A 27,045-nucleotide genomic window follows, 5' to 3' on the forward strand; every position below is an offset into this window, starting at 1 on the left:
GTCAACAGCTTGCTCTCCATATCATACTGCTCTGGCTTGCATAGCATGTAGACATCTGGGACACAATATACATGGTTGACTCCAACCAACAAAGAGCCTCAATGTCCGTTCGAACGCGTTCATTGGCCTAGTCCCTGGAAAAGAGGATTTCAAAGGTTCACACTTGTTAACTGAAGAAGTGTCTGCTCATTCCAGTCCTGGGTTGGTCTACTCTTATTTTGACACGCAACTTATACGTGAACATCTGGGGAAACATTCTCCCTGCACCTGCCTGTCACGCCTCTACATTTCAACAAGATCACTTCATTCTTCTTAACTCTTGAAAGATAGAGGCCTGGTCTATTCAATCCCTTTTTGTAGGATGGACCTGCCATTTCAGTAGCATTCCATGTCATATACCACGTATATTTATAAATTGAACCAAAATTATAAGGCCATTGCATCATAAGGTATAAGAGCAGAATTAGGCCATTAGGCCATTTTCCTCTCAGACCCAGTTTCCTGCCTTCTCCCTGTTTCCCTTCATGCCCTGGACAATAAAGAATCTAACAACCTCTGCCTTAGATATACATAAAGACTTGGCCTTCTCAGCTGCCTGTGGAAAAGAATTCCACAGATTCACCACTCTCTGGCTAAAGAAATTCCTTCTCCTCTCCATTCTAAAAGGACACCCCTCTATTCTGAGGCTGTGTCCCCTGGTCTTAGACTCTTCCACCATATAAATTATTGTATTTATTATATGCAAACATTGGGTATAAATAGAAGGGAAGGACAGTTCTGCCTCACTTTCTAACTGTTTCATCGATGTTGTGCTGTCCGTGACGCTCTTCCCCTTCTCTGCTCTATTTCAAGCACACTTATTAGTGTGTTCCTGGACGTGCCAATCTTCCGATGCCATTAACACCTCTGCAGGTTAGCAATATTTCTCAAGTGAAGCACATTTGAGATCAGCATACTAACCAGTATGCTAAAAATGTTACAGACAGGAGATTCTGTGCCAACAAAGTGACAAGAGGTTATCAGGCTATTTGGATGCATCTCTGAAAGCAAGTGGAAGAATCGGCCGGTGTACTCCTCCCCATCCATCACATCTTTTTGTGTTCCATCCAGAAAGGACCAATCTACAAAAATCAATAGGACTAAGGAGAAGGAAGTACATTTTCTTCAATTCAAATGTGTTTCCTGTCTAGTTTATCTCTTGAATTAACACAGAATTAGTGCAAATGGTGGCTCATGATCAGAGTAAACTCAGAGGACTGTGCCATATATTTGCTTGAGAGACTGAAATAGAAAGCAGCTCAGTTCATCGACAAAATGCTGGAGCATCTCAGCAGGTCCAGCAGCATCAATGGAAAAGAGTACAATCGACGTTTCGGGCTGAGACCCCTCAGGGATTCCAGCATCTGCAGATTTTCTCTGAATGTATAGTAGACCTCTTTGCTATCTCTCCTGAAGGTTCCTTTGAGAGAGATGGATAACAAGTCCCTTATTCAACCTTGCCTGCTTTGTACTATCACCTGAGTACCTGGAACCTGCTGGTGTTTGTGAGACTGGAAATGGGCGGAAGTTTTGGGTAATAGTCACAGAGGGAGCTCCTTCAGTCCATCCAACCTTCAACCACCTACTTATTCTAATCTTACATTAATCCCGTTTCTGGTCAAACTCCTCACACTCAGGGCATGAGAAGCTTTCAAAGGAAAGCAGGCTTGAAGAGACAATCGAGGAAGGAACAACGAAGAGCAGGTCCTGCTGTTGAAGACATTTCCAAATTTGGGCTCCTTTGTGGATGCAGTGTCCAGCATTTCCAATGTGCAGCCAGAGGTAGAGGCTTTCGACAGGCGAGTTAAGTTCAGACCCAAGGAACTCAAGGCCAATAGACTGAGATAAAGTACCAACTGCTCAAGGCTGGGTCGGGGTTGTTTCAGTGAGTTGCTGACAAGGAAATAACCTCCACCCTGTTCCAGTCATTCATAGTCTAATGGACCCAGGTTCCAACATCTGCAGAATCCAGTTGGATGCTCCACTGTGACTCCTCTTCAGGGTCTGCTGTCTTTGAAGAAGTTCTTCTTCTCTCTTCAATGGGATTTCTGAGAATGCCCTCTCTCATTACTCCCCCTTGGTGTTCACTGCTGCCCCCGCCCCCCCATCATGAGCTCCATATATCTCCTACCAGCTCCGGCTCCATCCCTTCTCTCTAACTTTATACACTGCCTATCTTTCAATCCAGATGAAGGGTCTCAACTGGAAATGTCAACTGTTCATTCCCCTCCATAGACATCGCCTGACCATCCAGTGTATTGTGCGTTGCCCCAGTCACATTATAGGACCATAAGACATAGGAGCAGAATTAGGCCATTTGATCCATTGAGTCTGCTCTGCCATTCAATCATAGCTGATCCTTTTATCCCCTCCTCAGCCCCATCCCCCGGCCTTCTCCCCGGAACCTTTGATGCCGTGTCCAATCAAGAGTCTATCAATCTCTGTCTTAAATATACCCAACGACCTGGCCTCCACAGATGCCCGTGGTACTAAATTCCACAATTATCTGCAATGAATGCTGGTTACAATATACAGGAGTTGATTTCAGTCACAGTTAGCCGGAGTGAGCCTCAGTTACAGTTAACTGGAGTAAATTTCAGTGTGTTACAGTTAACTGGTTACAGTTAACTAGAGTGAATCTTAGTTACAATTATTAGAAACATAGAAACATAGAAAATATACAGCATGAAACAGGCCCTTCAGCCCACAAAGTTGTGCCGAACATGTCCCTACCTCAGAAGTTACTAGTCTTACCTATAGCCCTCTATTTTACTAAACTCCATGTACCTATCTATTATTGCTAGGTTGAGTCACAGATGAGTAAGGCAAATGCAATGTTTGCATTCATTTTGAGAGGACTAGAATATAAAAACAAGGATGTAAAGCTGAGGCTTTATAAGGCACTGGTGAGGTTTCACTTGGAGTATTGTGAGCAGTTTTGGGCCCCTATTCTAAGAAAGATGTGCTGATATTGGAGAAAGTTGAGAAGGAGGTTCACAACAATGATTCAGGGATTGAAAGGCTTATATGAGGAGTGTTTGATGGCTCTGGGCCTGCACTCGCTGGAATTTAGAAGAATGAGGAGGGATCTCATTGAATTCTATTGAAAGTTGAAAAGGCTCGATAAAGTGGATGTAGAGAGGATGTTTCTTATAGTGGAGGAGTCTAGACCAGAGGACACAACCTCAGAATCGAGGTATGTCCATTTAGTACAGAGAGGAGGAGGAATTTCTTTGGCCAGAGGGTGGTGAGTCTATGGAATTTGTTGCCACAAGCAGCAATGGAAGCCAATTATTGAGTATATTTAAAGCAAAAGATGATAGATTCTTGATAAGTCAGTACGTGAAAGCTTAGTGGGAGAAGGCAGGAGAATGTGGTTGAGAGGGAAATGGATCAGCCATGATCAAACGGTGGAGCAGACATGATGGGCCAAATGGCCTAATTCTACTCCACTGTCACATGGTCTTATTGGAGTGGCTCCTGATTACAGTCAGCACGCCAAGCAGACAATTGTGGAATACTCCATACCTCCCTTGGATAGTGTTAATTTTTGCTCCCAAGAATCTTCCAGGGAGGTGTAATCACAGCACAGATGCTATATAATTGCAAGCTATTGTGGTTGCTATTCCATAAAGTTAGTGGATCTCAAAGCTCAGTAAGACTCGAAACAGCTGCAGTATTGGCTCAGCAGCAGCAGGTACTAGAGGTTTGGAGATGAAAGGGCCCCCATGCTCTCTGTTCCTCCCACCAGCAGACAGATAACAAGCTCTCCTTATTCAATACAGTCTGCATAGGAGAAAGGACAACATGGAAAATAAACAAGATTGTATTTCCTCAGTTTAAGCTCCCTTTGTACCACAATCTACTGCCTCCCTCTCTGCTCACTGGCCCTGGAATTCTGACTTCTCAGCCTTGCAACTCAGATGCTTCAGTCTTCCCTTGTTTCAGGTGCAGTTCCTATTTTCTTCTTTTTTCACTGTTCACTCATTTCTAAATTCTCTCTCTCTCTCTCTCTCTCTCTCTCTCTCTCTCTCTCTCTCTCTCTCTCTCTCTCTCTCTCTCTCTCTCTCTCTCTCTCTCCCCCCCCCCCCCCCCCTCTCTCTCCCTCTCCCTCTCCCTCTCCCTCTCTACCTCTACCTCTCTACCTCACCACCCTCTGGCAGAGACACACTGCACACAGAGCATCACAGGCAAACTCTAATCCACAGGTACATGCTACATCATACATACACACAAAAGTTCACACCTCACATACAAACACACATAGACACCTGACACACATTCATACACACCTCACACAGACACAGAACTTCACGCCGCACTCACATAGACATACTTTACACACACTTCACACACACTTCACACACAAGGCACAAGACCTCATACACAGATGGATCTCACACACAGACAAAGTACCTCACATACACAGAATCTCATGCTACTCACTAACAGGTATGACTCATGCCTCATACACACAGACATTAGTGCAACCTCTCTCACACACACGCACACTTGCCATCACATACACTCATGTTCAATCACTCACACACACATGTATACCTCATCTGCAGTACATGAATCAAATCATCTGCCCAGTCCTGCATCCTCACCACTGTAGGACAGATTTAAGGGAAGGCTTCGGTAAGTTATCCAAAACTTTTAGAAATACTAGTTGTGTTATGAAATATTCACTGTTTTATGCATGCATCACCGTCTCTTTCTTTTCAAATCTTTTTATTATTATTATAATTATTCAAAAATAGCACAAGTACATCAAAGTAACAACATTTACAATGCCTCAAAAAGGAAGAAATTATCTTAAAGATTGAAAATTTTTGTGAATTTAAAAAACCCTACTAAGCAAGAAAAGTGAGAGAAAAAAAGAAACCCATTGGAGGTACAACCCCGGAGCCATGCGTCATACAGAGAGCTTCTAAAAACAAACATCAAACCGCCAACAAGAAAGAAAGATATATCAAAAAAAAATTTACATTTAGATCGTGGAGGATATCTATCAATTAACTGAAATGAGAATAACGAGCAATGAGCCCCATCTCTTCTCAAAATCAAATAAAGGTTCAAAGGTTCAACTTCTAATTTTCTCCAAGCTAAGACACAGCATCACTTGAGAGAACAATTGTGACGAAGTAGGAGCAGATATATCCTTCCATTTCAACAAAATGTAGCTATCAATGTAACAAACACAATAACATGCTGATCAGACAGAGAAATACCATGGATATTTTGAGGAATTATTCCAAAAAGCAGAGTCAATTTATTCGGTTGTAAGTTGATTTTGAGTGCTTTAGAAATTGTCGAAAAGACTGACTTCCAAACTGTTTAAATATAGAACATGACCAGAACATATGTGTCAGTGTAGCTATCTCAGTTTTACATCTATCACAATACTTATCAACATTGGGAAATATTTTAGACAAATGGCAATGGTGTACAATTCTAAATTGAATCAGTGAGTGGCTAGCACAGATCGAAGAAGAGTTAACCAGCTTCAGAATCAATGTCCAATCCTCCCATATAAAAGTCAAATTAAGTTCCTTCTCCCAATCCTGTTTAATTTTAAGTAAAGGATGCTTATCCCATTGTAATAATAAATTATAGATTTGAAGATTCTTTTGTGAAAAGTGATTTACCCTCTACTTTTTATGAGGCTTCTATTTCTTTAATTCTCAAAAAGGATAATGATCCTACTGATTGTGCCACATACAGACCTAGTTCATTATTGAATGTTGATGCTATGATTCTCTCAAAGATAACGTCCAATCGGTTGGAGAGTACTTTGGGTAAAATCATTTTTATACATCAAACAGACCTTATCACACTGAGCCCAGAGGCTCCCCAGGGTTGTGTCCTCAGTCCACTGTTGTTAACTCTGCTGACCCACGACTGTGCTGCAACACACAGCACATTATCATTATCAAGAACCATATTATCAAGAACCATATTAACCATATTATCAAGAACCATATTAACCATATTACCGATGACATGACCATGGTGAGTCTCATCAGCAAGAACGATGAGTCAGCTTACAGAGAGGAGGTGCAGCAGCTAACGGACTGGTGCAGAGCCAACAACCTGTCTCTGAATGTGAACAAAACAAAAGAGATGGTTGTTGACTTCAGGAGGGCATGGAGCGACCACTCCCCGCTGAACATCGATGGCTCCTTAGCAGAGATCCTAAAGAGTATGAAATTTCTTGGTGTTCACCTGACGGAGAATCTCACCTGGTCCCTCAACACCAGCTCCATAGCAAAGAAAGCCCAGCAGCGTCTCTACTTTTTGCAAAGGCTGAGGAAAGTCCATCTCCCACCCCACATCCTCATCACATTCTACAGGGGTTGTATTGAGAGCATCCTGAGCAACTGCATCACAGCCTGGTTTGGAAATTGTACCATCTCAGATCGCAAGACCCTATAGCGGAATAGCGGATAGTGAGGTCAGCTGAGAAGATCATCGGGGTCTCTCTTCCTGCCATCACGGACATTTACACTACACGCTGCATCCGCAAAGGAAACAGCATTATGAAGGACCCCATGCACCCCTCATACAATCTCTTCTCCCTCCTGCCATTGGAAAAAGGCTCCAAAGCATTCGGGCTCTCACGACCAGACTATGTAACAGTTTCTTCCCCCAAGCTATCAGACTCCTCAATACCCGAAGCCTGGACTGACACCTTGCCCTACTGTCCTGTTTATTATTTATTGTAATGCCTGCACTGTTTTTGTGTACTTTATGTAGTCCAGTGTAGGTCTGTACTCTAGTGTAGCTTTCTCTGTGGTTTTTTTATTACGTAGTTCAGTCTAGCTTTTTGTACTGTGTCATGTGACACCATGGTCCTGAAAAACGTTGTCTCATTTTTACTATGCACTGTACCAGCAGTTATGGTCAAAATGACAATAAAAGTTGACTTGACTTTATAAAGGGTCGTTACTCTTTTTCAAATGTTCGGAGATTATTTAACATTATATATTCACCCACTTCTAAAACTCCACAATGTGTTGTATCTTTGGATGCTGAAAAAGCATTTGATAGTGTTGAACATTTTAGAAAAAATTGGTTTTGGTATTAATTTTAATAATTGGATTAAAATGATACATAAAACTCCTATTGCTACTGTTGTCCCTAATAACTGTAGGTCTCCTTTTTTCAGAGACAGGACAAGTTTGTCCATTAAGTCCTTTGTTATTTAACTTAATATTAGAACCTCTTGCTATTGCTCTTCGTGAAGCCAAAAATATCCATGGGATATTTGTGAATGAGACCATGCACAAGATCTCTCTTTATGTTGATGATTTATTGGTATATATATCTAAGCCTGAAGAATTATTTGACAAATTTGGAGACTTTTCAGGATATAAAATAAATTTTAGTAAATTACTTCCTTTAAATGAATCTGTCTCTATATTTGATAATATTCTTTTTAAAGTTATGGATTCTTTTAGATATTTAGGTGTTATAATTACTAAAAAATATAAGGATCTTTATAAAGCCAATTATCCTCCTTTAGTGGACTCTATGAAGTATTTATTTAGTAGGTGGAGCTCACTTACATTTTCACTTGTTGGTTGTATTCATGTAGTTAAAATGATGATTTTACCAAAATTTTTATATTTATTTCAGAATATTCCTGTTCTTTTGACTAAGAAATTTTTTGATCGGATCGATTCTATTATTCTATCTTTTATTTGGGATAATAAAAGACCAAGAATTGGTAAATGCCATTTACAAAAGTTGAAGAAGGACGGAGGTCTTGCTTTGCCTAATCTAAGAATGTATTATTGGGCTGTTAATTTGCGGTATATGTCCTCTTGGTTATATTGGGGTGATAGGAATGATCGGCCAATCTGGGTAGACCTGGAACTGAGAGCCATGAAACAGTTTTATTTAACTTCATTATTAGGAGTTGCTCTACCTATACAATTAGCTAAAGTTGCTAATATAAACCTATATCCTGTGGTTAAGCACTCTTTACAAATTTGGCTCCTGTTCCGCAATTTTTTTAATCTTAAAAAATGTAAACTTTGTAGTATAATTTATCGTAACTACTTTTTTAAACCTTCTTGAAGTGATCCAATTTTTTTACTTTGGAAAAGTAAAGGTATTAATGCTTTTTTGTATTTATTTAAAGAAGGCAGATTGATGTCTTTTGAACAATTAGTCAATAAGTATTCTCTCTCATATTCACACTTTTTACAATATCTTCAAGTGAGACAACTTTTACAAAAATAAATATTTACTTAAATAAATATTAAATACTTAAATCTTACCTTACATATTGGAGGCTGACTTGTTAGATACTATTATGAATATGAACCCCTCGATGAAAGGTTCTATTGGAAGAATGCATCACCATCTCAATAAAAATAAATACAACCCCCAATGACACACAGAAGATTTAACAAAATAAAAATATCCCATAATGTTTTAAAGATCAATATCAGGCAGAACACGCCACTGAACCACACGTGGGGAAACTCAGCCAGATATTCAAAAGTCTGGATAAAGTGGGAGGCTTCAAAGGGCATTCTCAGAGAGGAGAATGTGTAGAGTGTTTTTAACTGAAAATATTCAGTATCTGCCGGTTGTAGAATGATTAAAATGGGGGCAACATGCAGAGACTGTGGGGGAGTGGTAGATGCATTCTCCTTGTTCTGTCTATTCCTTCCCCACCCTCTCTGCAACCTAAAACCAACTTGTTTTCTCCTTGTTGGACCTGAAATGTTAACTGTTTCTCTTTCCACAGATGATACCTGACCTGCTGAGTATTTCAAGCACCTTATGCTTTTAAATTGTTCCTTAAGCCTGCCCTGCCATTTAATAAGGTCATAGCAAACCCTACATCTACCTCCCACTTAATCCCCAAATTGCTTGGCCAAAAACATACTCAATAGCTGGTCATCCTGGAGACAAAAGAGTCAATAGCCGTGACCTGGAGCTGACAGGAACTCAGTAGGCCAGGCAGCATCTGTAAGAGCTGCTGAATTCCTCCCACATTGTGTTCTTGCAGCTGATATTCCTGACTCCCCCCCCCCCAAGGTAATAATCTTAACGATTCACAGCATCAAGAAGTTTCTCCTCAATTCTGTACCGAATCCCCAATCCCTTATCCTGAGAGAATGCTCTCCATTTCTCTGCAACCAGACGTTGGCAATGATGCAACTTTTGTCAGCACCAGGAGTGGCAGGTAATATGAAACAAGACAAAGGATTTCAGACACTGGGAAAGGTGGAAAGAATTGCAAAGGCATGAATGAGGCAGAATTCACAACAGATAACACTGAAGTTTTTTATTACAAAAGCTGTGGGAATAATAGGACAAAGTGGGATCTTTCATGACAGACTTAACAGAAGTGACACAGAGGATTGTAACATCAGAACAGGGCTGTTGGTCTCTGTTCTCATTATTGAAGGAGTGCTCTCTCTCTCTCCCTCGATGGAGATACTGAAGTGCTTGGTAATGGACTGTGGCTTTGATAGATTTTGGATCAAGATCTCTTTGGGGGCTTTTGCTGTGGCTTGCATGGTGGGCAGTGGGGGCGTGTCAGTGCTTTTACTAGCACAAGTTGGGAGGGGGCTGATGCTTCTGTGAAGGGTGGGAAGTGAGATTTCAGGGCTTCAATGTTCTTTCGTTCGTTCCATCGGGTCTCTTGCTTTGTGGATGTCTGTGAAGAGTACGAGTTCCACGTTGCATACTGTGTACATGCTCAGATATTAAAGGAACTTAAATCTAAAGTCTAACGTAGTAAACCAAGAAATGGAAAGCCTACATGTACCATCCTTATGACTTATCTGTAGATGGTAGGTGGTATGGCTGATTGTGAGTGTTGTGTATGTGGTCTGCTTGCACAATTATATTATTAATAACAACGCTGGAGACGGAAATTAAGTTTCATGGTTCTTTACTAGCAGAATCCGAACTTTAACACACACATACAGATCACTACGCGCTTAATACGCATGCTCAATATGCGCCTAATAGCGCATTCAATGACGTGTTACTAAAACATAAGGTAGTCCCTTATTATACTGTAGGCCATACGGTACACTCCTCCTCCTCCCCTTTTAATTTAATAGTGCAACAACTGGTTTTTTACTGGGGTACTACGCTGAACAAATATGTTTACCCTTAACATACAAATGCCTACCATTTGTTTACTAGAGTCACTTAATAATATCAAATTATAACAAAGTAACGTAACAATATCAAATTATAACAAGCCCTTCTTTTTTTTTACTTTTGGTCTAAGACCAATTTATAACTCAAGTCTGGGGGGGGGGGGAGTTCATCTCTGCCTCTCCGGGTATCATCTGTCAATAACTTGTTTGTTTTAATACAGATTTCCATATAAAAGTTATGAAAAGTTGACCTCTGAGCATAAGGAGTTAAGAAGATGTGCGCCTCCAACTTGCTAAGAGTTCTAGGCAGCAGATCACCTCTGTATTATGAAGACTCCTCTGTGCAACTGTCCTAGATATATACGCATCTTTGTGCTATCACTTGTCTTCCTTACCCATATCTCATTTGATCCAACTGAGCTAATTACACAGTCAATCTTCATATTCTCCTTAGATTCCAAATAGATAGCCTGACCTTTATGATGCCATCTCTTATCGTGATATAACTTTCCATCTTCCATTTGTGCTTTATATCTTTGTGCTGGTGATTCAGCAGGAGTGCTGGGAAGATGCTCAGGAGAAGACAGAGTTGTTGGTTTTTTTTGGAGATTTGAGCTTATTGAGAGTTCACAGATCTTCCATTATCTGTTCGTCTGTTAACAAGTAATTTAACTGCACAGGTGCAGGTTTTTGTCTTTTGTCTGTTATTGGAACAGGGTCATTAGGTCTCCTCCTTAGTTTCCTAGTCATTATTTACCTCCATAGAATCTCCTGTGAGTTACATTGTTAGCCTCTCATTCTCAATCATCTTTTTCTTTTCTTCTAACTCAATCTTTTTATCTTCAAATTCCTTCACTGCTGCTTTCTTCTCTTTAATATAATTCCTTTCCACTTGTTCTGTCTCCAGGTGCAGAACAAGCTCTGTATTTCATATTCCTTCCTTGTATTGTTGATCTAGTTTCTTCCTCCTTTTCTGATACTCCTGCAAAGTGCCTTCCTGTAACTGTTGTAGCTATCTTGAGAGATGTCAATTCCTCCTGGTAGATCTGCACTTTTACTTCCAGGTAGTCTTCATCATCCTGCTTATTGGCAATATCTGTCTCCTTTGTATTCTCTGTATCTTCATCCGAGTCGCAGCCATGGATACTGCGTTCGTCCTCATCGTCGACGCTGTCCAGCTCCTCCTCCTCATTGTAATAGTCAACAATGGGTGAGAGGAGAGCTGCGGGCATCTTCCCTGCTGAGCTGCCCTCCTTTGTTGACACATCTAGTGCCTTGATGGTGTGCCAATCCAACTGGATTTTCCTGAGCCATTCACGTCCCAGCAACGGTGGTCCTCCATTTTTCAGTACATAGAGGTCCAGCTGCTGTGTTTTGCCTCCGTAGGTCACTGTCACTTTAATTTTACCTTTGGGATGCACTTTCTGTCTTGTGTAAATCTTTAGCAGTAGATTAGTTCATTTCAGAGATCACTGTTAATGCTGAGCCTGTGTCCAACTCCATTTTCAGTCTCACGCCTGCCATTTGTGAAGTGATCCATATTACTCTTCGATCATCTGTCTCTTTCACACTGTGAAGTTGCAGACAAGACAATTCACTTTCGTCTGAGTCGTTTTCATCAGAACTGCTTTCTTCCATTTTGTGTACATTGTCGTGTTTTCCTTTCTGGGGTTTCTTGTTTCCCTGTATTTTGTCCTTTTTCTGCTGTTTACTAGCTTTGCATACTCTGCCAGTGTGGCCCTGTTTGCCACAGTTTCTGCATTCTTTGCCTTTAAACCAACAGTCATCAGGGTCATGTAACATGTTCCTACAATGGTAACATTTCTTTCCTTCATTTCTGCTCAGTGACATTTTATTTGTAACATATCTCAGAGATTTTTGTTATATCTCTGAAGCACCCCGTGCTGTTGTTTTGCAATGTTGATATTGCAATGTTCTATGCCTTCTCTAATGTAAGGTCATTTCACCCAGGAGCTTCTTCAGTGTGGTTTCACAGTGCATGCCACACACTAACCTGTCCCTCAATGTGTCCGAAAGACCAGCTCCAAATTGACAATGTTCTGATAATTTGCACAATTCAGCACAATATTCAGAAATGCTTTCATTTTAGCTCTGACTCTGTTTGAGAAATTTAAATCTTTCAGCAATGACCAGTGGTTTGGGATTTAAATGCTGTTGGAAGGTGTCTACTATTTGCTTGAACATTTGGTCAGCTGGCCTTTCAGGGGTTAACAAGCTCCATAGCAGCCCGTGTGTTTTTGCTGCTATAACACTGAGTGAGACGCTGGCTTTCCTTTCATCATAACACCATTAGCCTCACAATATAACTCCACTCTCTCAATATAAATTGCCCAGTCTTCAATGCCACTATCAAATGCTGTAATGGTTCCAATCATCACCATCTCTGTTATGTTAATTTGGCCCCATTTTCCCCTCATTTTCTTTTTGATTCATGTGACCTTTTTGCTAGATGTGCGTGTCACTCCTTTTTATCTCCCTTCTGGGGCAGGCAGACCTTCAGTCCCTGGGGTCAACGCCGGCTGTGGTCTCGCCTGGACGTGCTGCAGCTCCAACTGTGTCTCTTGGTCTCCGGATGTTCCCAACCCTGGCTGCATTCTCGCTTCCTTTCAGACTCGTAGTCTCGCTCTGCCTCCTTCTCCTGCTCCTTGGCTCATTCCTTGTGCTCCTCCTCTGAGTGTCATTATCAATTAAAGCACGGCAATCCAATACGATGTAGGTTCATTAACCTCGTCGCCAATTAATGTAGAGCAGGTGGTAGATGGTAGACACAGGCTCAATGGGCTCTCTCTCTCTAATGGGGAAATCGTGCAAGAATCCTGCAAAGTATATGGTCAGGCCATGGCTAAAACTATGTATCATTCTGATCACCACACAACAGATAGGATGTGGTGTGACTAATAAAGAGCACATGGCAGATTTCAGAAGGTGCTGTCACTACTCAGGAAATGTACAATGAGGAGAGGGTAGACGGAGTAAGACTGTAAATTTGGTGTGCATTAGAAAGGGAATAGATAGAGTGGATTGGAAGAAGCTATTCTCCTTGGCAAAGGGGTCAATGACTAGAGACATAAATTTAAAATAATTAGTAGAATGATTAATGGGGAATTAAGGAGAAATGTTTTCTCCCAGAGGCTAGTGAGAAACTGGAACTTATTGTCTTAAAGTGCAGACAAAAACATTTCGCCCAGCTAATAAGCATTTAGATGCGAGTCTGGAGGGCTGTAAGCGGCAAAGACAGAAAGCAAGAGAGGGAAAACTACTTTTGGCTGGATAGGTTTTTGCTGGTGCACACTTGAATGAGCCAAGTCACATCCATCTGTGGTGTAAGTTTCTGATTCAGAGGGTTATACTGATCACGACATCACCCACCAATCATTACGTCACACACTGATCACTAGTTTATTGCTATTTAACTATGTACATGTATACTGTCAAATGAGATGTTTCTCCACCCAGGGTGTAGAGCACAGTAGTACACATAACACACAATAACTTAGGAAAGCAAGAATTAAATCTACAAATGAATTATGCAGAGATAAATAAAATTAAAGTGAATAAATTAAATATTGTAGGGTACTGTACAGTTTATCGGGTTACACTTTGAACGTGATGCAGCTGGGAGTTCAGAAGCATAATGGCCTGAGGGAAGAAGCTTGTTTTCTCATCCTGACTGTTCTTATTTTTATGCATCGGAGTCACCTTCCTGATGGGAGAGAATCAGAGGATGCTGGAAATACACTCAATGTCCTGCGTATGCAGCTCTCCTGATAAATGTCTCCAGTGGATGGTAGGGAGACCCCTGTGATTCCTATGACACACACTGACCACTATGTCACACTGACCACTGTGACACACACTGACCACTATGTCACACTGACCACTATGACACACACTGACCACTATGTCACACACTGACCACTATGTCACACTGACCACTATGACACACACTGACCACTATGTCACACTGACCACTATGACACACACTGACCACTATGTCACACACTGACCACTATGTCACACACTGACCACTATGTCACACTGACCACTATGACACACACTGACCACTATGTCACACACTGACCACTATGTCACACTGACCACTGTGACACACACTGACCACTATGTCACACTGACCACTATGACACACACTGACCACTATGTCACACACTGACCACTATGTCACACTGACCACTATGACACACACTGACCACTGTGACACACACTGACCACTATGTCACACTGACCACTATGTCACACACTGACCACTATGTCACACTGACCACTGTGACACACACTGACCACTATGTCACACTGACCACTATGACACACACTGACCACTATGTCACACTGACCACTGTGACACATACTGACCACTATGACACGCACTGACCACTCCATCACATACCAATAACAATTCCATATTCCTAGTGAGTACATAATGACTCATTTTCTCAGCTTTGTGCCTTGTCATAGCTCTCTACCCCTATGCTCTGAAGGGCACAGATCTCTGATCTGTCCACCTAATATCCATTTACTAGACATCAGTCCGTCCATGGAAGACAGCGTTGAGGTGTAAGAAACCAGACAGGAATCCTCAAAACAGTGTGTGGTGAAATACATATACCTGTCTGGACACGCCCCCCACCCCGCTGACTGCTCCTGTGGTTCCTCCCACTGACCGTGGCTCCTCCCACGGACCCCGGTATAAAGGCGATTGGAGACTCAGCGCCGGCCTCAGTCTCCAGGATGTAGTGTGGTGGTCAATTGCTGCTTGTTCTTTCTTCCAGCCAATAAAAGCCTATATCTCGCCTCACGTCTTGGAGAGTTATTGATGGTGCATCACAGTGTCCACAAAGGACTGTCTGAGGAGAAAGGGACATGATTGTCCTAATGGGGAGAGCGATAAGCTGGTGCTGAGAGAAAGAAGAGCCTGAAGTAACTCAGGAGAGAACCAGTAAGCACTGTCAGGAGCTGACAGAGTTGAAATGTATAACCCTGCAATGTGTGCTGCAGGACCTTGTTTCCTCAACAGCAGGAGGCCAACAGCAGAAATTAGCACTCACGGCATCTCTGCACATGCACGCATTGTCAAAATGGACTTCTGCTGGGAAAACATGTTTTTCTTCTGACCAGATGGTGTCAGAGAATTTTTTAAATTCCAACAGCATGCCGGTGCTGATTAAGAAGGGGTATCCTTGCTGGGAGCAAAAAGTTTAAGGCAGAGTGTCAGCATCTGTCACTGCCACACAGGATACAACAAACAGACTCCACAACAGGAACCAGGCTGACACAGCCTTCTGGGGAGTGAAGCAAGCTGAACCAATTAAAATGGGGCAAACATGTGGCTCAGCCACAAGGCTTATTTTATTTTCAGCAGGTGAATATCTGAAGGAGTCTATCAGAGTCCAGAAACACAAAACCCCAGAGCACCACCAACATCAGTCTGGCTGGCTCCAACCTCCACAAGCCCTCACCAATGAAGGGAACTTAGGGTCAGTTCAGCTCCCACACCCAATTCCAAACCCTCACCCAAGACCCAACCCCTCACTCCCACACCCAACCGCCTCACTCCACCACTCAATCCTTCACACCCACACAAAATCCTTCTCTCCCACACCCAACCCCTCACTCCCACACCCAAACCCTCTTTCTCCCACACCCAACCCCACACTCCCACACCCAACCCTCTTTCCCCCACACCCTATCCCTCTCTCCCACACGCAATCCCTCTCTCCCACGCCCAATCCCCTCACTCCCACACCCAATCCCTCACACCCAATTCCATCACTCCCACTCAATTCCTCACTCTCATACCCAATCCCTCATTCTCACTCACAATCCCTCATTCCCACACCTAGTTCTCTCACTCCCAACTCCAAACCCTTCCTCACTCCCACACCCAATCCCTCACTCCCACACTCATACCCTCACTTCTTCCTCTTCTTCGGCTGTCCATCGATTTTCAGTGATGACTGTAGCCTGGGAGAGATTTATTGAAGACCGGCAGCTGCCCATGCTGCAAGTCTCCCCTCTCCACGCCATCGACGTTGTCCAAGGGAAGGGCATTAGCTTGGCACCGGTGTCATCGCAGAACAATGTGTGGTTAAGTGCCTTGCTCAAGGACACACACGTAGCCTCAGCCAAGGCTCGAACTAGCGACCTTCAGATCACTAGACCAACGCCTTATCCACTTGGCCACGCTCCACACCACTCATACCCTCACACACACCCACACACATCCTCTTCACTCCTAAACCCAATCCCTCACACACTCCCACATACATCCCTCTCACTCCCAAGCCCGATCCCTTACTCCCACAGCCATCCCTCACTCCCTCATCCATCCCCCTCAATCATACAGCCAATTCCTCACTTCCATGTCCATCCCCCTCACTCCCACACCCAATTCCTCACTTCAACACTGAGACCCTCTCTCCCACACTGAGCCTCTACCCTCCACATTGACCCACTCTGAGACCTTCACTCCCACACAAAGCCATCTCCTTCTTTGGTTCTGTCTTCACTAAGGAGGACATAAATAATCTTCTGGAAATAGTAAGGGACCGAGGGTCTAGTGAGATGGAGGAACAGAGGGAAATACATGTTAGTAGGGAAGTGGTGTTAGGTAAATTGAAGGGATTAAAGGCAGATAAATCCCCAGGGCCAGATGGTCTGCATCCCAGAGTGCTTAAGGAAGTAGCCCAAGAAATAGTGGATGCATTAATGATAATTTTTCAAAACTCCTTAGATTCTGGATTAGTTCCTGAGGATTGGAGGGTGGCTAATGTAACCCCACTTTTTAAAAAAGGAGGGAGAGAAAAACCGTGGAATTATAGACAGGTGAGTCTGACATCGGTGGTGGGGAAAATGCTAGAGTCGGTTATCAAAGATGTGATAACAGCACATTTGGAAAGAGGTGAAATCATCGTACAAAGTCAGCATGGATTTGTGAAAGGAAAATCATGTCTGATGAATCATATAGAATTTTTTGAAGATGTAACTAGTAGAGTGGATAGGGGAGAGCCAGTGGATGTGGTATATTTAGATTTTCAAAAGGCTTTTGACAAGGTCCTACACAGGAGATTAGTGTGCAAACTTAAAGCACATGGTATTGGGGGTATGGTATTGATGTGGATAGAGAATTGGTTGGCAGACAGGAAGCAAAGAGTGGGAGTAAACAGGACCTTTTCAGAATGACAGGCAGTGACTAGTGTGGTACCGCAAGGCTCAGTGCTGGGACCCCAGTTGTTTACAATATATATTAATGATTTAGATGAGGCAATTAAATGCAGCATCTCCAAGTTTGCGGATGACACGAAGCTGGGCGGCGCTGTTAGCTGTGAGGAGGATGCTAAGAGGATGCATGGTGACTTGGATAGGTTAGGTGAGTGGGCAAATTCATGGCAGATGCAATTTAATGTGGATAAATGTGAGGTTATCCACTTTGGTTGCAAGAACAGGAAAACAGATTATTATCTGAATGGTGGCCGATTAGGAAAAGGGGAGGTGCAAAGAGACCTGGATGTCATTGTACACCAGTCATTGAAGGTGGGCATGCAGGTACAGCAGGTGGTGAAAAAGGCAAATGGTATGTTGGCATTCATAGCAAAAGGATTTGAGCACAGGAGCAGGGAGGTTCTACTGCAGTTGTACAAGGCCTTGGTGAGACTGCACCTAGAGTATTGTGTGCAGTCTTGGTCCCCTAATCTGAGGAAAGACATTCTTGCCATAGAGGGAGTACAAAGAAGGTTCACCAGTTTGATTCCTGGGATAGCAGGACTTTCATATGAAGAAAGACTGGATCGACTAGGCTTATACTCACTAGAATTCAGAAGATTGAGGGGGGGATCTTATTGAAACGTATAAAGTTCTAAAGGGATTGGACAGGCTAGATGCAGGAAGATTGTTTCCGATGTTGGGGAAGTCCAGAACAAGGGGTCACAGTTTAAGGATAAAGGGGAAGCCTTTTAGGACCGAGATGAGGAAAAACTTCTTCACACAGAGAGTGGTGAATCTGTGGAATTCTCTGCCACAGGAAACAGTTGAAGCCGGTTCATTGGCTATATTTAAGAGGAAGTTAGATATGGCCCTTGTGGCTAAAGGGATCAGGGGTATGGAGAGAAAGCAGGTACAGGGTTCTGAGTTAGATGATCAGCCATGATCATACTGAATGGCAGTGCAGGCTTGAAGGGCTGAATGGCCTACTCCTGCACCTATTTTATATGTTTTCTATGTAATCACACAGTAGACCCCTCTTTACAAACTGCTCTTCACACTCTCTTCCTCTGAAACCTCCCCAACTCAGTTTAACTCTCCTTACACCACGACCCTACAATAGATCACTTCCCATCCCCACCCACCTTCACAATTGCTGATCCCTGATCTCTGTTACTACTCCCAATTGCCTCAATTCCATCTCCTTGTTCCTCTCTTCACCTTCTATGTAGACTGATTACCCTTCAATATTCACTTCCTTACTCCTGGGGTATATTTTCAAGGATACTTAACCACACCCTGTGGCCCTCAGGTTTGATTCTCACATCTTAAGCACGCTGGAAGATTTGGGCAAGCCTGGCGTACAACCCCAGAGCAGAGGCGATATCGATCGTCATGCAATGCGCGTTTGAAGCCTCTCCTGTCAGGCTGATTCTCACGTATGCAATTACCACAGCATGCAGCACACACAAGAGATCAAATGTGAACAGCAGCCAGAGCCCTGCACCTGAGCTATTTAAAGTCACCATCAATTACTTACAAGTATATTGGAGAGACAGTTGGATGAGAGCTCAGTTTTTGCTCCTCGAGCATTTTTGAAATCTATTTCCATAAGACTAAAAGTCACAGGAGCAGAATTAGGACATTTGGCCCATCGAGTCTGCTCCACCATTCAATCATTGCTGATCCTTTTCCCCCTCCTCAGCCCCACTCCCTGGCCTTCTCCCCATAACCTTTGATACCGTGTCAATCTCTGCTTTACATACGCAATCTCTGCGTACATACTTCGATAATGAAATGAACCTTTGAACTGTTGATTTACTGTTAAATCTCCGCTCCTCTGCTTCCACATTTCCTGATCAAAGGACCCAGACGTTTCCAAGTCCTGGAGGCGACACGCCACAAGTTTACCTTCTCCCATTGATTCAGCAACTAAAGCCGCTGGGGCTTCCCAAACCAGCGCCCCAACCCTCACCAGACATACAATGGCTTCCAGCACTGGCTACGGAAAGCCACTTCACGAGGCACAGGATCAACGTGAATTAGCACGCCTGACACCTGACTCCAGGAACTATTCGCATTTGGCCTGAAGTAAGGGAGAGGCAGGGAAGAACACATTTGGTACTATTTAAACATAAGAATCTTTGCCAGAATTGGCCACAGGTAAATCCTTGCAAACAGCATCAGAGGCATCACGACATTGTGATTGAATTTCAAGACCATAGTGTCTTGTGATGGTACTTGGCCATGAAGGAATTCACTGTTGTGTTCAATAGTTCTTGCCAATGTGCATGGAGCACAAAAAACAGGCCTTTCAGCCCAGAGTCCATACCCAATTGCATTAATCCTACAATGACTCAATTTTTTAAATTCTCATCAACTTCCCCAGATTCTGCCCACTCACCAACACATTAGGGGCAATTTACAGTGGAAAAGTTAACCAACCAGCCCGCTCACCTTTGGGATGTGAGATGGAATTTCACAGACTCAGCACCAGAGTTGATCCCTAAAGCCAGGTTACTAATCACACCACTCTACCGCCCACAAACCAATCGACGAGGTTACCTTTTGGCCACAGGAGTTGTGCCTGATCTTCCCCAGTTCACTGCAGGGAAAACTTCCAACTGACTCCCCCCATTCTACTGCGCTATCAGCGAAGAAGCTTCGAGGATCACCCAGCAGGAGAACATACCTGATGGAAATAGATAAGATTATGAGAGGCACAAATGGGGTAGATAGTCCAAATCTGTTTACAATGTTATGGCTATCAAAAAACAAAAGAAAGAAATATTAAATGGAGACACAAAAACTGCAGGTGCCAGACTGGAGCAAGAAACAAGATCTGGAGGAACACAGCAGATCAGAGGACATCACTGGAGGGAACTGAATAGTCATTATTTCATGTTGAAGGGGCTGGAATTTTAAAGAGGATCCGAGAGCTCAGGTTGATATCTGGAACCAGGGGAGGTGATTAACTCAGATACAATCAAGTTTAAGAGGCATTTGTTCGGATGCTTCAATAAACACTGTACTGGAGGATGTAGTCCTATTGTAGACAAATGAGATTAGTGTAAATGGACAAAGTAGTCATTATGGGTCCATGAGGGGGCGTGGAAGTTACAGGAAGGCAAGGGCTCAAATGGTGCACTGGTAGAACGGAGTGCAGACACTTTGTATAGTCTTTACTATGCGTGCAAGTTCAGTAAAAACAAGAGTCAAGGTGATAAGTTGACAGAGGTAGTGTTCAGAAACATTGCAGTCATCTAGCTGATCATGGCCCTTGGAAATCTAATTCCTCTTTGTACATCCTTTCTGTTTAACCAACGGCTCCAAGCATACCAAGACAATGTAAAGGTGCAAACAAGAATTCTGGAGCAACAGTACTATTGGACAGTTATTGTCACAAACTCTCAAGTATTATTGGCCTTTAACAAGTAGATTTAATTGGTTATTTAATACTTGTAATATATAGTATGATTGAAATTCTGGAATTCAGAAGTGCACAGAGTTTCTACTGGATCAATATTTGTACCCATCAAGTCGATTTCTGCACAAAAATGGCACTTCTTTGTTCAAGCTTCAGAACAGTTTGGTGACAGGGTCCGGGCTGCTCTCTTTGTGCACAGAGTATAAAGTGTGATTGTGGAACAAGTGAGAGTCCTGTTAATCTGGCCAAGTGGTGCCACAACAACAACCTCTTACTCAACGTCAGCGAGACCAGGGTGCTGATTACTGGCTTCAGGAGAAATAAACCAGAGAACAATCAGCCCATCCTCACGGGGGGAACAGAGATAGAGAGGGTCAGCAACTTTAAATTCCTCAGTGTTATCACTTCAGAGGACCTGTCCTGAGCCCAGCACATGTGCGATAATAAAGAAAGCATGGTAGCATCTCTACTTCCTTAGAAGTTTGCAAAGATTTGGCATGATGTCTGAAACTTTGACAAATTTCTACAGATGTGCTGTGGAGAGTATATTAACTGGCTGCATCACAACCTAATATGGAAACACCAATGCCCTTAACAGAACATCCTACAAAAAGTAGTGGACATGGTCCAGTCTATCATGGGTAAAGACCTTCCCACCTTTGAGCACATCTACATGGAGCGTTGTCACAGAAAAGCAGCACCCACCATTTGGGCCAAGTTCTCTCCTCACTGCTGCCATCAGGAAGAAGCTACAGAAGCCTCAGGACTCACAGCAGCAAGTTCAGGAAAGCTATTACCCCCAGCCATCAGGCTCTTGAACCAAAGGGGGTAACTTCATGGAACTTTACTTACCCCATCACTGAAAAATTCCCACAACCTATGGACTCACTTTCAAGGACTCTTCATCTCACGGTTTCAATATTTATTACTTATTTAATAATAATTTTTTTTTGTATTTGCAGTTTGTTGCCCTTTGTGCACCCAGTCAGTGCGGTCTTCCACTGATTCTATAGTAATTTTGTTATGGATTCATTGAGTACGCCCAAAAGAAAATGTACCTCAGGGTTGTATATGGTGGCATGTGTACTTTGAACTTTGGACGAGGGTCTGAAGGGCCCATTTCTGTATTACGCAACTCCGTGACTCTATTAACCGACACGTCTGCTAATCCTGATTATCTCCCATCCCACCAAGGTCGAGCAACAGAATGTACAGGGCCTGAGAGAAAAACGTTAAAGGAACAACCTTGGAAACTAGACCTCCTCCAGCTGTTTTAAACAAGCCTATATTAACTCATCTTCAACACAGTTTTGGAGAAAAACAGCATGAAAAAGCTCTAGAAACAGTTGCTCATTGAGTTAACTCAAACATTAGCTTCTGTCAACAATTTATATTTAATGGTGCATTTTGGAAAAGTGATCCAAATCTTATTTTCTCTATTAATTAGTTTAGAGGTTTGTGAACTGAATCCCAGGTGCAAAAACGTAATCTTTCTTTTAAACATTAAATCATTGCCTACATTCATTTAATGGTCTCAGTCCTTGCATTGATTTATGCATCATGAATCATATTATGCTAATTAAATCAGATAATGCTAATTAAAATATGTTTGTAATCTGTCCACCCTGAACCTATGGTTACACCTCTTCACTGTTCCTAAGTACATTATCATTTTAGTGTACTTAATTAAAGATGCAAAGAAATACTTCTATATCCTAGCAACACAGTGCTCCTGCAGGGCAGGAAGTGGGACAGAATTCAAATTTGCCATCCCAAATATTTAGATGCAAAAGTTGCTTGCTATCTGCTGCAGTGTCAGTTTCGACCCTGACTATTCAACACGGACAACTTGCAGCCAGACCTTAAGTTGTTAAATGGGAAGACCCAGCCCTGCCGGTCACAGACACAGACTGAACAACAGCTCATTCTTATCATGCGAAGACCACACGACAGCAGGTGCACAGTTCCTTTGAATGTACTGAAAATAAACAAATGATAGGATAGACACTGACGAGACGAAATTAACTGCTACAGTCAGAGAAGCTGAGCAGCTTGGACAATCTGGAGAATTGTATGATGTGTTAAGTATCTTCCCGCTGAATGTTGCAATACCTTAATGAGTCATTTATTAATAATTGAAAGAGACGAATAATTGCTGATTAATATGCAATCAAATATCAGATTGGGTTAATTAAACCAAATTAAAAATTAAACTGACGAGCAGAAATAAAGCAGAAAATAATTATTCAGTACTTCAGTTTGCTTCCCAGACAGCAGCACAAAACCATGCAGGTAGTCAGGTAAGTCTTCCAGCTGTCCTAAAGCCAGCCGTAACGGTGAGCAATGCACCAGTACGCTAAACGCACACGCTTGTGCTCTGAACGCACCCCCCCCCCTCACTGCACACAGTGAACACACTGCCTGAATACACTCAGCCTGTGTGCTCCGATCAGAGGACAATAAGAATTAGGAGAAGAGGCCCTGAAGCTGCCCCACCGTTTAATAAAGCATAGCAGATCCAGCTTTCCTCATTTTCTTCCCCCACCCTCCTTCCTATCACCCTGGATTTCCTGACCGATGTCGGAGATTCAGTCTCCACAGTTTTCTGGGACAAAGAGTTCCAAAGTCTCATAAGCCATTAGGATGAATTAATTCTCCCTCATCTCTGTCTTTAATGGGTGCCTCCTCATTGTGAGACTGTGCCCTCTAGCTCTACACACTTCAAAGAGGGGAAGCATCCTCTTCGGCAGACCTGTGAACAATCTTATGTTTCAACAGAATTATTGCTCATTCTTCTAAACTCCAAATGATTACAGACCTGAAATCTCTAAACTTTCCTCTTCCCCACCTGCCATCGTTCTGCCCCTGCTGTTATCAAACTGCGCATACCCTCTGAATGCAGTCTGAGCACTGTTCTCTGCCCGTGTTTTGGATGCACCCCTGAATTTAGCCAAAGATATGCTGTTCTTTCTGCAAGCATTGCAAACTCTTTGCTGCATGCTCCCAGTCCACAGGGGCTTGACATTAAACCTCTCGTCCACTGTTTGTAAAACATGCTGTCATACCTTGCTAAGTGCTGGCTTTCATATATTTATTCATCTGAAGGGAATAGATCAGTGACTCTTGCCTGTGAACATTAAAACCCAGGTTGTAGAACACTTAAACATTTTACCTTGAGTACAACTGTCAGTGCTGAATGTAATGAATCCTGTCGATGGCTACTGTGGTGCCAATGAATCCAACGTCCTGATACTTTCACTCTACGTCTGTCGCAGCACTGTATTTATCAACATGAAGCAGAGAGCACATTTGTAAATCTGGCAGGAGCAAAGGATTTTGGGAATGGTAAGGGTGGAGCCCTGCGGTAGGGGTGTGTGACAGGTGGCAGAGAAGGAGTACCAGGGATGGGGAGGGTTTGCACAGGTGCAGACACACCTTGTCCTGAAATACCAGGCAAGGTTGCTTGATTCCTAACAATTGGTTTATTGATCATTAGAGAATGTCTCTCACTCCCTCCCCTCTCCCTTCTCCTTTTCCCAACCATGATTTCCCTCTCCCTGCCCCTTTCTCACTCTCTGCCTACAGTAGAGACCCATATCAGAATCAGGTTTATCATCACTCACATACGTCACAAAATTTCTTACTTGTTTTGCGGTGGCAGCAGTACAGTGCAATACATAAAATTACTATAATACTGTGCAGGCATCTTATGCTCCCTAGACTATATATATATATATATACCTAATAAATATATATATATATATAACCTGATAAATATATATATACTAATTTTTACTCCAAAAGTACAATAAAGACATTTGGCAGATTTCAGAGTTTAAGAACACAGAACTAACTGGACATCAATCAAGGAAACCAATATCCTGGCGGAGAGGTTCACTGGTTCTACTTGGGAAGGTTTAAACTAGTTTGGCGGGGGATAGAAACGAGAGAATCAGGTCAGAAAGCGGAGGGATGGAGAGGAAGGTAGATGTCACAGCCAGTAGGAACAGGCAGGAGCAAAGTAATAGATACAACGAGACAGATAGCTTGAAGCGTGTGTGTTTTAATGCTAGAAGTATTATGGGTAAAGGTGATGAACGTAGATCGTGGATCAGTACATGGAACTACATTATTGTGACTGTTACAGAGACTTGGTTGAAGACAGGGACAGGAATGGGAACTCAATGTCCAATGATTTCAATCTTTCAGAAAAGATAGAGAGAGAGATAATAGAGGGGGAGGAGTTGCACTACTAATCAGGGACAATACCATAACTGCACTCAGAGGGACAGAATGAAGGGCTTGTCCACTGAGTCTATATAGATAGAATTCAAAACCTGGAAGGGTTCAAAGGAGTAGATTTGCAACTGGATTAAGGAAAGGTGTAAAAACAATAGGGTCGTTGGCATGGGGGACTTCAACTTCCCTAAAGTAAACAGGGAACTTTTTAGCGCGAAAGATTTAGATGGGGCAGAACTTGTTTGGTGTATCCCAAAGGGTTTCTTAATTCAAAATGTAAATAGTCCAACAAGAGGAGGGCTATATTGGACCTGGTGCTGGATAATGAGCCCAGCCAGCTGACCGACCTTTCAGTTGGTGAGCAGTGACCACAACTCCTTAAGTTTTAAGATAGCTATTAGTTTCAAAGTAAATATGGAAAAAGATAGGCTCTTGGGTTGAGATTCTAAATTAGAGAAGGCCAATTTTCATGGTATCAGAAAGGATCTGGCAAGTGTGGAATGAGAACAGCTCTAAAGATGAACCAGGAAATTATAGACTGTTAAACCTGACATCAGTCATGGTAAAGTTATTGGAAGATATTCCAAGGAACCACGTATATGAGTATTTGGCTAGATGTGGATTGACTAGGGATAATCAGCATGGCTTTGTGCATGACAGGTCATGACTAACCAGTCTTATGGAGTTTTTGAGTAAGTTACCAGGAGAGTTGATGAAGGCAACACAGTGGATGTTGTCTGCGTGGACTTTAGCAAAGCATTTGACAAAGTCCCACATGAGAGGTTGGTTAAGAAAGTTCAGCCATTCAGCATTCAAGATGAGGTAGTAAACTGGATTAGACACTGGCTCTGTGGGAGAAGCCTGAAATGGCAGTAAATGATCTTGCCCAGCTGGAAAAATTGGCTGAAAAATGGCAGATGGAACTTATTGCAGACAAGTGTGATGGGTTACACTTCGGTAGGACCAACCAGGGTAGATCTTACACAGTAAGCAGTAGGGCACTGAGGAGCACTGTAGAACAAAGGGATCTAGGAATACAAGTACATAATCCATTGGAAGCGGCATCACAGATACATTAGGGTAGTAAAGAAAGTTTCTGTCACATTGGCCTTCATAAATCATATTGAGTACAGGGGATGGGATCTTATGTTGAAGTTGTATAAGACATTGATGTCATCTAATTTGGAGTATTGTGTGCAGCTTTGCTCACCCACCTGCAGGAAAGATGTGAGTAAGGTTGAAAGAGTACAAAGAAAATTTACAAGAATGTTGCCAGGACTGGAACATCCGAGTTACAAAGAAAGATTGAATAAGTTAGGACTTTGTTTCTTAGAACACATAAGATTGAGAGGAGATTTGATAGAGGTATACAATATTATGAGGGGTATAGATAGGATAAATGCAAGCAGGCTTTTTTCCACTAAAGTTGGGTGGAACTACAACTAGGGGTCATGGGTTAAGGGTGAAAGGTGAAAGGTTTAAGAGGAACATGAAGGGAAACTTCTTCACTCAGAAGGTTGTGAGAGTGTGGAACAAGCTGCCAGCACGAGTGGTGCATTAAAATTCAATTTCAACGTTTTAAGAGAAGTTTGGATAGGTACTTGGCTGGTAGCGGTATGGAGGGCTATAGTCCCAGTGCAGGTCAATGGGAGAAGGCAGTTTAAATGGTTTTGTCATGGACTAGATGGGCTGAAGGGCCTGTATCTGTGCTGCCCTTTTCTATGGCTCTATAAAGATAAGAATGGACCATTTGGGAGAGTATTAAATTGGAGCAGGGCAAATTTCGAGAGCATTAGACAGGAACTAGGGAGAGTTAATTAGGATCAGCTATTTTTGGGCAAGTCCACATCCAACACATGGAGTATGTTTAAAGGCCAACTGCAGAGAGCTCAGGTCAAAAGGAAGGACAAGGGTGGTAAGGTTAAGAGAACTTTAGATGGTGTGAGAGGTGAAGAAAATCAAGAAGTA

The 27,045-nt window shown here is 42.6% G+C and overlaps 1 protein-coding gene and 1 pseudogene across 1 annotated transcript in view; both read right to left on the bottom strand.

Moving 5' to 3' along the window:
• Positions 1-24,390, bottom strand: part of LOC132405811 (cortexin-1-like) — a 69,904-nt gene extending 45,514 nt beyond the window's left edge. The window contains exons 1-2 of the mRNA XM_059990809.1: positions 24,011-24,390; positions 19,977-20,103 (exon numbers count right to left, since the gene is read on the bottom strand). The gene's annotated coding sequence lies outside the window, so the exon portion shown is untranslated. The remainder of the gene's footprint in view (positions 1-19,976; positions 20,104-24,010) is intronic.
• Positions 10,478-11,627, bottom strand: LOC132405810 (sin3 histone deacetylase corepressor complex component SDS3-like; annotated as a pseudogene).
• Positions 24,391-27,045: the final 2,655 nt, after the last annotated feature.

This window comes from Hypanus sabinus, chromosome 16 (assembly GCF_030144855.1).
Source record: "Hypanus sabinus isolate sHypSab1 chromosome 16, sHypSab1.hap1, whole genome shotgun sequence".
NCBI classification, from domain to species: Eukaryota; Metazoa; Chordata; class Chondrichthyes; order Myliobatiformes; family Dasyatidae; genus Hypanus; species Hypanus sabinus.